The sequence below is a fragment of the Paramisgurnus dabryanus genome, chromosome 13 (genome assembly GCF_030506205.2).
Source record: "Paramisgurnus dabryanus chromosome 13, PD_genome_1.1, whole genome shotgun sequence".
Taxonomy (NCBI): Eukaryota; Metazoa; Chordata; class Actinopteri; order Cypriniformes; family Cobitidae; genus Paramisgurnus; species Paramisgurnus dabryanus.
In genome coordinates, this window is record NC_133349.1 from 16,896,207 (window position 1) to 16,908,720 (window position 12,514).

Consider the following 12,514-nt stretch of genomic DNA (forward strand, 5'->3'; position numbering starts at 1 on the left):
AGATGCACCGATAAAAAAAATGTGTGCCGATACCGATATTCAATTACTGACTTAAAATGACATCTAAGGATAGCGATAGTTTTGCTTTTTACTTCTTGTTTCAAAGAATTATGCTGTGAAATGTCAATTTATTACACGTCAAAACTTAAAATAGTAGGTTGAATTAAAGTGCATTAAACAAGTTGTTTTAACTTCATGCTGCATTTTTTTTAAAAGTGTAGAACTGCAGAGCATACAAACTGTAACTCTATCATTGTCACCCAATTCAAAATACTTACACAGCATGATCTCTACTCTTTTAAATGCCAGGATATAACCTGACTTGATCATCGTTGATGTCCGACAGAGTGAAAAAATGCTTTTATTTGCCGATACTGATTATATGTTCGTGCATGCATTTAAACTAATGCATATTTATTCAGCAAATTTTTTTATAAAAAAAAGTTTTATTGATTTTTTTTTATTCTGGTTTTATATTTAGAATTGATTACATTATTTTCGTTCCAAGTTTTATGGGGACTTTCCATAGGCGTAATGGCTTAAATACCAGGGTTTCCCGCAGCACTTTTCAGTTCGGGCGGCCCACCTAAGCTGGGATACCCCACCACCTTAACTAGGTCGTCCAAAAAAAAAAATTGCTGCACAAAAGGCTGTCAAGTGCACCTAATTAATTATTAATTTAATTAATTAATAATCTAGTATGTGTTCATTTTCTTTCATAGTTTCTTCAAAATTGAGTTTAATTTGGGTGTTTTAAATAAAAATATTTTCATCATGACGCGTACGCCCCGCCCCTTTGATTGCCATGCCCCCGGCCCTCCCACTGGCACAACCCTACCACCTTAACTAACACATTTTCTGCGGGAAACCCTGAATACTGTACAAATTATATATTTCTTGCCCTAACCCAACCCCTAAGTGTTAAAATTTTTTGGGTAAATTTGCCTATATTTGACAGATAGGAAAGTACAGGGTGGAGAGAGGGGAATGAGGTCGGCAAAGGACCTCGAGCCGGCAATCGAAGAAAACTTTCCATATTTTTAAATAAACTCATTTTGGTATGATTTATAAGCTGTTTTCCTAATGGTGACCAAATAAATGACCCCACATGGTCAAAAATGACTGGTATTATTATCTTGTCCCGACACCATAGGGATTACCAGGACACATTTTAATGCTTTAGGATAATCCCGGTACACATGCAAGTGGAGTTTGTCTATATAATGTATGTGTGCTAAAAATATTATGCTGAAATGATAGTTAAACACTTTAACACAGTGGTTCTCAAACTGGGGGCCCTGAGATGGTGCCAGGGGGGCCCCAGTTTAATGACATTGTGATAAAATACAGTTTAAAATACATTAATTTATCATAAATTCTGTGTAATTAAACCTCAGAAAAATAAGGCTATCAACGTTTCTTTTTTTGTATAATTTAATGTTGTGTTCAATTTGAATTTTAAGTTTTGGAATATTTTGTCATAAATTTTCTTTGCGGGGACATGAAGGAATGCACCACACACAAGGGGGGCCGCACGCCGAAAAAGTTTGAGAACCACTGTTTTAACAGACCCAACCTATAAAGAGGGCATGTAGGGAATAAACGTCAGGTCAGGTCATACCACAGATTTAAAACAGGGCAGGCAAAATTTTTGTGTTTCATTTCATTAGATTTTTCATCAGTCACATTCCATTCTACTAAGCAAATAAGAAATTATGGCAACTCCACATCTAAATAAAAGACATGGTCACTAAAACATGTAAGGCTTTGTGCGAAACAAATGTAGTGATTGTGTTGTGTCCACGGGTATAGAATGATTGGATCTTAGTCATTTTGTATGTAAAGTGTATCAATACTGAAAAAGTTTAAAGCTTAATATTGCTTTAACACAATCAGATGCAGCAAGAAACACACAACTTACGAACGTTCTGGTCGATGCCAGAAAGTCTAAGGCCAACCTGTCCATATAATGCACTGTAACCATAGCTCTGTGATATGTGTGTGTCTACGAGATATTAATAGCTCGCCTGCTGATATATCTAGCACACTGTGTGTCGTTTCACCACCTGATTCCTCTTCGGTTTGGGTGGAGGGACGGGGTGTACTTTAAGAACCCCACCCAGCTCTTCCAGCAAGTTGACAAATTCTTCTATGGCATCCTTGGGTGTGTGTGTGTGTGTATATTTTGGTAGGAGGGATCCCTTGTGACTGTTTCCCTAGTCCAGTACTCACAGAATGTGCCAAGGGTTTGCCCTGCCTTAGGGGTATGAGGTGACCCCATATCATCTCTTATGCCTTACACACACAAAAGCTGCAGCTTTATATTACCAAGCACGCTTTCAGGCTCTATTCATTGTACAGGCCACACACTCTTATTATGTTAACAAAGCATGCACTGACTGCACTGTGGTGCAATGGATCGTGCATGAATGTTAGAGCCGTATGTCAAGGGGGATGAAGGTTTAAATCCGATCTGTATCATGTTGTGGTCCCGTTCGTTCTGTCAATCCTCTCCAATGTAATAAAAGCTAGTAGATTAAAAGGGGTAGATTAGTGCTAGTTACACTTCATAATATGCATTTAATATGCTATATATTTTACCAGGATAGAGTGCTTCATGTCCTTTGGTTTCCACAGATCACTATATACCAACCAACAAAATGTATAGCATGCACTGTAAGTTGCTTTGCATAAAAGTGTCCGCTAAATGTGTGAATGTTTTTTAACATAAAAGTACTGTAACCCAAACTTCCATGCTTCACCAACTACACAAGGTATACTTCAAAAGATTGAGCTCTAAAGCCGTACAATCGCTGCACGCTTGACAGAGCACAGGAGTGCTGGCAACAAACTTATCTTGTAGTTTTACATTTCAAAATCTTCCACACAATCTCAGCGCTCACCATTATATAATTCCCTTACATGTAACCATTACAGCTGCATGCTCAGATAAATGGATATTTAATTTATATGTGTGTCAGCTACGCAATATGACACAAGCCTTCCGTCATGAGGCGGTGGTTTTGTGGACACTGAAACCACAAAACTGCTCGCGGCCGGGCCAGCAAACACTGTGGGCCATTGCTTTGGGATGTTATTCACATCGGAGTTCAGCCCGAGTTCAGCTCCCCGGAGAGGTGTGTGATTGTGTCCATATGCGTCTGAATTTGTAAGAGGGGTCTCTTTCCCCAGACGTCGGTGAAACGTATCACTAACAGTGCTATAACGTTAGCCAAACTCTTTTCCCGGGTTTTATTTTTAACTCCGCCGCTGAGACAAAGAGTCCAGTCAGTGCTGACTCTGAGAACCAGGCCACAGGAGCCCGACCAAGCCTGGCTGCGTCACACGCTCGCGGTGTGTGTGTGCCCGAGCGTCCCGCGCAAGAGCAGACGCGTAATCGGGTCAGAGCGGAGGAGTGGAAAGTGAGAGAGAAAGAAGTCTGGCGTGGAGTCATCGCTGTGGTGAGAGCATCGGGGGCAGTGGGCCATTGTGATGATGTCATAGAAGAAGGAAGTGGTTTGAAAGTTCGATGATACAACACAAACGCTAGTCTGTGCTACGTTACACAAATGCACAAATACACCCTTCCTTCAAGGGTTTAATGACAAAACGTAAAGGCAGGGACCCTTAATCGACCTCGCCAACCTCAAAGGCGAAACATCTTCCACTACCTGAGACAAAAACAAAGTCTTGCATACATCACTTTAAAAAAAAATAAAAACGACCAGACTCAATACACTTCCACACATACACGCACACCCTACAGTGCTCTTGTTTTCTGAAGCCCATAATCCTCTCTGGTAACCGTTTCCCTGCCAACTACGCCCTCACTTTCTTTCTTTCCTTTCATTTCTTTAAATTTTCCCCTCTTTTTACTTTTTTCCACCTCGTAGTGACGCACTCCTCACATAATGAAACTGTTAAACAAGAGGACAGGCAGATTGCTCTCTCTCTCTCCCTCTCTCTTTCCCAGTCTGTGTCATTCTCTCTAGTAAAACGATAGTGTTGCTCTGTATTTGTGGGCTGGCTGTATTCAGAGCGGGGCTATTTTTAAGCTTGGCGGAGCTATTTGGAGGCGCTACTTGTGTCATCAGCACCATGCCACGCGCTTGCCATCATATGGGCAGTATTTTTACACAGCAAAGGAACACTGGAACGCTCGCAAGCGGCAAAACTCATGTTCAGGCTCACAAGTGAACAAGCATGTGCAAACAGACATGCATACCAGCACCAGAGGAAAACCAGAGGGTAGGGGGAGAATGAACTTTAGAAGCCCCACCTATCTCACTTCTTTTTAATAGATTGAAACTAGATTGATCTAGTCTGAGCTACAGTATCTTTACGCAAACAATCTATTATTAATCTATTATGTACCCCACTATTATTTTTTGTTAGCTTTTATCAAACTGTAAAAAGTAACTTAAAAATTACTTTTGGTAATACCTACACCTATTTTTTACAGAGTAAAGTCATGAGTCTTGAAGTATTTCTGAAATGCTAATCCCCGTAATCCAGTGTTATGGATGTTTTTCAAATGTATTCGAAAGCACACGTCTGTTTGTGTACGTCTGTGTGTAACGGGATATGTCTGTATTACAGGAGTCAGCCAGACATGACAAGAACATTTGAGGGGATTTGTTAAAGAGCACCTATTGTCCGATTCATGTTTTAAAATTTCCATTGGTGTGTGTAAGTGTGTATAAGTACATGTTAACGATATACAAAAGGTACATACTCCAAAGTAAACGATGACACGATTTATCGTTGTTAACGTAAATCTCTTTTCTTGGACTACAACAAACACACGGATTGTAGGCAACAGTTTACTTTGGTGATGTAAAAAAGAACCGACATTATCGTAATTTTTTCCGCTTCGGACTTACAGCCTGTAAGTTAACCCCTGTTAGCAACCGAATCTTTCAAACATGGTAAGGAGCGTCACATTTCCTTCTGACGAGGTATTCAGGCCAATCACAACGTACCGATTAGCTGGCCTTGACCATGCGTCAATATGTTGACGCGGACGGTATACCTTTCGCGTCATTTTTTGACGAACTGGGGACTTCAATACTATTAAGTCCGTTGCATTCTCTTTCCTATTTTCTTACCATTTTCGCGTCGGTTTAGGGTTAGATTTACATAATGACATCCCTACCCAAACCTAACTCTAACCCCAACGCCAGGTGACAACTGTTTAATTTCGCGTACCTAACTCTAACCCCAACGCCAGGTGACAACTGTTTAATTTTGCATACACTGTTTAATTTTGCGTAATCTAACCCTAAACCGACGCGAAAATGGTAAGAAAATAGGAAAGAGAATGCAACGGACGTAATAGTATTGAAGTCCCCAGTTCGTCAAAAAATTACGCGAAAGGTATACCCTCCGCGGCAACATATTGACGCATGGTCAAGTGTCGTCAAATATTGACGCCATGGGGTGAGACTGTGTTAAAATATTAACTGTAGATATATACTGTATTGGCAGATGATTTTAGCTGAAAGTGTTTTATACGTTTTTATTTTAGAAGTTTTAATGTCCATCCATATTTATTTTTCAATCTATTTTATTAAGATACAAACAGAAAATACAGGAAATATGTACAAAAAAATTAAAAAAATAAATTTTCAGGACTAAATGTCTTAAGGCATTGTCGGTGTTTAGTGTGACCTCTCTTGGCACAAAACACATCTTGGGCGTTTTTGAGCAGAATGAATTAAAAAGACTAATTTCTTTAAAATTAGAAATTAGGATTTAATTTTATTAAGGTTTAAGAGATCCTGCAGTTTCCTGCTATTGCTCAAGTGGAAGGGAGTTTACCCTAAAAACTTGACACTTCAGTTTACATTTTATACAGTTTTTAATACTACATACACATTTCCTGTATTTTCTGGATGTATTCTATTAAAGAGACTGAGAAATAATTATATATGATCACTATAACATTGCAAAAAAAATCTAATTCTGGCATGGTGGCCGTGGCATAAGAATTTTGCACAGTACTGAATATATATTAGTCTCATAATCTACAGTCTCATAATCTAATAATGTCATTTGGAACATCAACGTTTAATTTCACTTTAATTTAACTTGGTCAATATTTTTAAGATATCAAGATTATATTTTTACACAATGTTCTTTATATATATGGATGATTTTATGTAGAAAATAGTGAATCATAAAAGCATCACTTTAGCTTGGTTTTAACAGACTTTCGTTTCACAGAGGATTCGTTTCAGCCTGACAGATTTCTAAAGATCAGCTTTTGGCCAGATTCACGCAAGCCACGAGTAAATTTATAGGTGTATGTTATGATTTGGATGACGTTTTTTACTGCGACTGAGGTCATTCGCAATGATCATCACGTAAAAGACAGAAAGCCAAAAAATAACAATGAGAAAGCTCTCGGGCCAGGGAGGCTTCCTGTTGTCAGATGGACATCTGCCCAGGCTGTGGTCCACAGGGCGTCACAGCAGTGGCCTGCTGAACGTGTGCTGTGTGCATGATGCTCTCATGACGTGTTCCTACTGGTCTGAAGGAGGGTGTTGACAGAGTAATATCAAGTCGGAAGAGAAAAGTACAGACGCAGAAATGTATTATTTACCTGCTGTGGTAAGCGTGCGTGTGTATGTATCAGTTTGTGTATTTGGCTTTCAGTTTTCCATTTGTCTTACGAGGATCTGATCCAGCTGCTCTGGGCGGAGCTTGTTGATCAGCGCAGCTGTGACCTCATAGCAAACATTGTCTCTCAGATAGAGACGCAAGAAGATGTTAAGACACAAACTCTCTCACACACACTGGATGTTCTGGCAGCGAACCATTGCATTCCATGAGTCCCTTATGTGCAGCGGTCAAGCTTTGTCTGGGTCAAGGGTTATGTGTCTGTGGAGGTCTGGTCAGCCATGAACGCTGCATCGATGTCATGCAGGGAGCACTGTGTTGCATAGATGACATAATGACGTGTGCAACGTTCTGCAGTTCATCACAACTCTCAGGAGTTGTGCATTATGGGATACTGTGCAAACAGTAGGATTATATAACATGCATATTATATGTTACTCTCCCACAGCTGCAAAACCATGCTGAGCATTTAGCGTTGACCCAATTCATCAGTTTGGGTGGAATCGAACCCATGATCTTGGCTCTGCTAGCACCAGCTGAGGTACAACCCACTGTTAACCCCTGATGCTAAATGTAATTAAATATTATTAAGTAGTGCAAACTATTCAAGAAAATTCTATTAACTTTACTATTTGTTGAGTATGAGTTATTTAAACAGATTATTTTTTATTAACTTGAACTATGGTTCTGGATTTGAATTTCACTTTTCTTGTTGCAAAAAAAAAGAGTTTTTATTTGATCACAGGTTGCTCTTTCAATATTCATGAGATTATTTGATTGATTTCTCAGTTGTGTTTTATTTAGGTGTCAACTGAAGTTTTTCCTAAAATTGCTGATTACTGAATTTTAGTAATTTTGATAAGAAATGTCTTTTTCACATTAAGTAATTTGACTTGATTACAGACTTAAGAAATCTGAGCTCAGTTTTCTGACAATGTTGACATCTTGTTTGTTTTTTGTGACATAATTCAGTATGTATTCACCCTCATGACTGACATTTTTGAGAAATGAATATGCAGCTTTTGCTATACACCAGTTGCTAGTGACGTCAGTCAAAAAACCTTCATATTGTAATGTAAGAAGCAAGAGTTGCAAAGCAAAACTTCAGAAACAATATGGGGGTGTGTCAACAACTTGGATTCATAAAAAATCAATAACACTAATAAATTCTTATCTACTTTAACTAAGTTCAGATTATTAAAAGTGCACTTAGACTCCTTCCCCACACCCCTCGTGCTTGTACCCAAGTGACTGGGCGTGAGGTGACTTGGCTGGGAACATTAAGAAACAATGACGACATGCTAGACCTGTCTGACTGCTGCTACACATTATCTCACACTTGCACCCTGCTTGTAACTCCCAAACAAAACTAACACACATATGAGCATGAAGCTGCAGCAAACCACAAACATACTACTTTAGTATTTAAAAAATATCTTCGACCTTATTCTGCATTGATGCTTCTGTGGAAAGCTGGCGGTTGTCCTAAATTTATCAGTGCATGCGTCCGGAAAGTGTCACCTCACGCTGGGGTCTCCCTACCTATAAAATATGCATCACATACAGGATGACATGGAAAAAAGCACAGCAGCATACACACAGAACGGGAAGACAATTAGGCTTTGCACCACTGAGCATCCGGGCGGAAACACACACACACACATAAACAACACACACATACATGTGGAGCAATGAGATTATCTATGAGGTTTTTCAGAAAGTTTATTTACTGTGTCTGGATTTTCTGTTACCAATACGGGATCATACAGTGGAGGTAATATAAGACACAACCACCTTTTTTATTTGGTGATGAATGTGTGTATAATGTGTGCACATGCATGTGGGTGTGTATTTGATCTGATAGATTAGCAAACCTGTGTTCAAGTTTCACCAGATCCCACATTTGTTTTAACCACTTAATTTATTCAGAAATAATAATAAATATTTATTCAGAAATATTTTTTAGTTTAAACTGTATAACATTTTAATAGGTAATTCACTGAATTCACAGGGTCAGATACAAAAATTACAATGTTCCCACTGGTCACAGGACCTGGAACAACTTTCCCAAATGTCCACTGTGATGATCGCTTCTGTAGATCAGTTCCCATAAACATCACAGATGGTTTTCAGTTATTTCTCCTAGACATTAACAGATTAAAAGGAGTGCAAATGGAAACTTTTTCATAAGTCTGCTGCATCAAAAATATTTATCTTGAGAGAAAGACCCAGAAACCTCACAAAATAATGTTCATATTAAGCAATTATTACTAAATGTATAATATGGATGTTTGGCGTGTGCACCTGCAAGCAGCTTTGATGTGCCAGATCAAGAGCTGGGAACAAAACGTGAAAATGTCTATGGCAAGTGACCTAAGTTGTTAATGATAAAATGATTTAGCTTGAGGGAATTTGAAGTATTTGTTGTGATATAAGTGTGGGAATAGCTCATAGGCAGAAATGTGTCTACAATATATTAATTCATAATAATCTCCTCTACAACCTGTTCTCTGAGAAGTTTCATTATGTATCAAGTGCCATCACACAAGCACACACCCATACACACACACAACCTTAACAACTATTACTACAAAATTTACAATATCTTTAAAAAACTGAAATGCACATGAGTTGTTCACCCCAGTCTTTGTCTCCTTAAGGGTATTGCTCTTCTAAAAAAAACAAGTGTCTGTGCGGTAAATGTGCAAGTTTGCATTTTTCTCGCCCATACAGAAGCGCAGTGTGCAGTCGCGGTTAGATGGCAGTTTGGTGTACCCCTCCCTTTAACTCGCCCCAGAGCCTTCACTATTGCCTGCAGCCAGGACATCAAAGTGATCAACCTCACCTGACCAACCACACCTCTCGGTTGAACAGGACCAGCATCATTTTATTTGAGCCCTGAAAGCAACATTCTGTACTGGAATTATAATAGGCCTAATTCAAAGATCAAAGTTAAGTGCAGCAAAATTACCTGTCTTTTGATTAGCAAGGCACTTGCTTTGGAGGTGGAAACTGAACAAAATCTGTTGTTTTGAAATGATGTGAAAATCAAAGGATAATCTATGAAACAGGAGCGGTTCTTTATGCGGTTCTAAAAATAAATGAAGATTATTACAATGGGGAAACTACACTGCAAAAGCAGACTTAGTATTTGTGTTGTGTTTTATAAAACTTTTTTAAGTCAAAATATACTTGAGAAGTAAAAGGACAGAGATTTAGTCTTGTTTTCTAAAAGAAAAAAATTATTTGAGTGAGTTTTTGGTTACAAAAGCTATAAATATCTTCCAAAAAACTTTCACTGCCATTGACGAGTTATCTCGTCAACCCAGTCTCACCCCATGGCGTCAATATTTGACGACACTTGACCATGCGTCAATATGTTGACGCGGAGGGTATACCTTTCGCGTCACTTTTTGACGAACTGGGGACTTCAATACTATCAGGTACGCGAAATTCTCTTTCCTATTTTCTTACCATTTTCTACCATTTTCGCGTCGGTTTAGGGTTAGATTTACATAATGACATCCCTACCCAAACCTATCCCTAACCCCAATGTCAGTTGACAACTGTTTAATTTCGCGTACCTAATAGTATTGAAGTCCCCAGTTCGTCAAAAAGTGACGCGAAAGGTATACCCTCCGCGTCAACATATTGACGCATGGTCAAGTGTCGTCAAATATTGACGCCATGGGTGTGAGACTGTGTTGATCTCGTCAATTAAAGCAACACTAAAGCGTTTTTGCTCTTTGCACCCCCTACAGGTCGGAAGCGGAATTGTCCTTTACCACTGTCGTAAATAATTTAGCCTACTGCAGCAAAGCTGGCTCTGATTGGATTGTAGGTCTGCCGTAAAGCAAGTTTTTGTAGTTTTCACCTTGAACTACAGGACCGCGACCCGACAGTTGGAAACTTCTTGCGGTTTTGGCCGATAGAGGGCTGCAAAGCGAATGTGAAAGTGCCGTTCACCCTGTTTTGAGTGGATGAACGACTGAAACATTTTTGGAAAAGTTATTTTAAGGTAACAAAAACTCTTTGGTGTTGCTTTAAGAGAAAACGCTTCGCTGCCAATGACGAGTTTTTACGGCAATCCATATTTTTATATCCCAACAAACACTGAAGCATCCACTAAGGCCAAACAGTAAAATCTGTGTATGTTTTGATCATCGTTCTGCATTTTCAGTTTTTTGCTCAAAATGTTGTATTTTTAAAGAAACCCACTTTTGAGGGGTGATAAAAGAGAACAAATTAAAATAGGATAAAACGTTGGTGGGGAAGAGTTTAGTTGAATTGGCTTTCAAGTTATTTCAACTTTATTTTTATAATTTATAACACCTATAATAAACATGAAAATTGTTGGTCTATACTTTAAGTTTCTTCTCAAATGTCCATCTCATGGACTGCAGGCTTTAGATGAAATGCTCCAGAAGTAAAAAAAAGGGCTGACATGTCCACCGAAATGGACGTAGGGTCCGAACGGGTTTAGTGCAACAAGAAATTATAGGTGTTATATGGTGTATAAAAGCTATCACTATAGGACAGTATCGTTTTAATAAATTAAACAGCTGCATATTAGTACCTTAAAGGAACTTATTGGTACTACAATAATACATATTCAAAGGTACATATCTAGACCTAAATGGTATATATATAAGGAGCTTTTTAAAAGGGTAGCATCTCAGATTTTGTACCTTTATTTTTAACAGTGTATGCATGCACACATTGAGGTGATGAGACTTATGTGGGCAATGCAAGTTTTTTCTTAGAAGTTAAATTAAATTAAACAAAAGCTACCACACTCTAAAAACAAACGGTGCTATGTAGCACCAAAACTGGTTCTTTGCTCGTAATCATAGAAGAACCATTTTTAGTGCCATATAGCACCGGTGAAGCACCAGTGAAGCACCTGTGTAGAACCATATAGTGCTTTGTAGAACCATATGTGGTGCTATAGTGGTGCTATATGGCCCCTATATGGTGCTACACAGGTGCTTCACCAGTGCTATATGGCACTAAAAATGGTTCTTCTATGATTACGATCCAAACAACAGTTTTGGTGCTATATAGCACCGTTTTTTTTTTTTAGAGTGCACATTTTCTGAATGAAATTCCCACAAGGGAACATTATTCATGATTTGAATGTGGAAGACAGCTCTGTTACAACTATTGAGAATTTCCAAGAAATTACAGATAAAGTGTATTGTTTAGATCTTCTTGCAGGCACAGCTGGTTTATTTGGCAGAAAAAGTAAGCAGCGTCAAACCACCCTGATCTAATACATACGGGTTTTTCTGAGACCAGTGAGCACTGCAAAGCTCCTATTTGTTCACAGTGGTTAAAGAAGTGTTTAAGCAATGTGCTAATGATCATCAGGTCAAGGTCATTGGTTCGAAATGTAAAGCTAAATGCGTGCTTCAAAGCATCTAAAACAATTTGTAAATATTTAGTGTTGAATATTTGAACAAAATACTTGTGAACAACATTAAGCGCTATGGAGAATTCTGTTCATATGGGAAGGTTAAAAAAGACCAATTACTTAAAAAGAGCCATGTGAAAGCATGTCTGGAGTTTGCCAAAAGGCAAAACAGTGATCCAGTTGCAATGTGGGAAACTATTTTGTGGTCAAAAGCTTTACAGACAAAATTCAATATGTGTAGTGTGACTCTTATGATGCCTTCACCTTAAAAACACCATTGCTATGGTGAAATGTAGTGATAGCAGCATTCAGAAGAACAATACACTACAATACACAAAAAACGGTGCTAAATAGCACTAAAAGTGCTACACTGGCTAACTATTAGTGGTGCTATAGTCATGCTTTAGCACCACTTATGTTATACAGATATTGTATATGGATATGGTTCCAATGTGATTACAAGCGTTTACCAGCATTTTT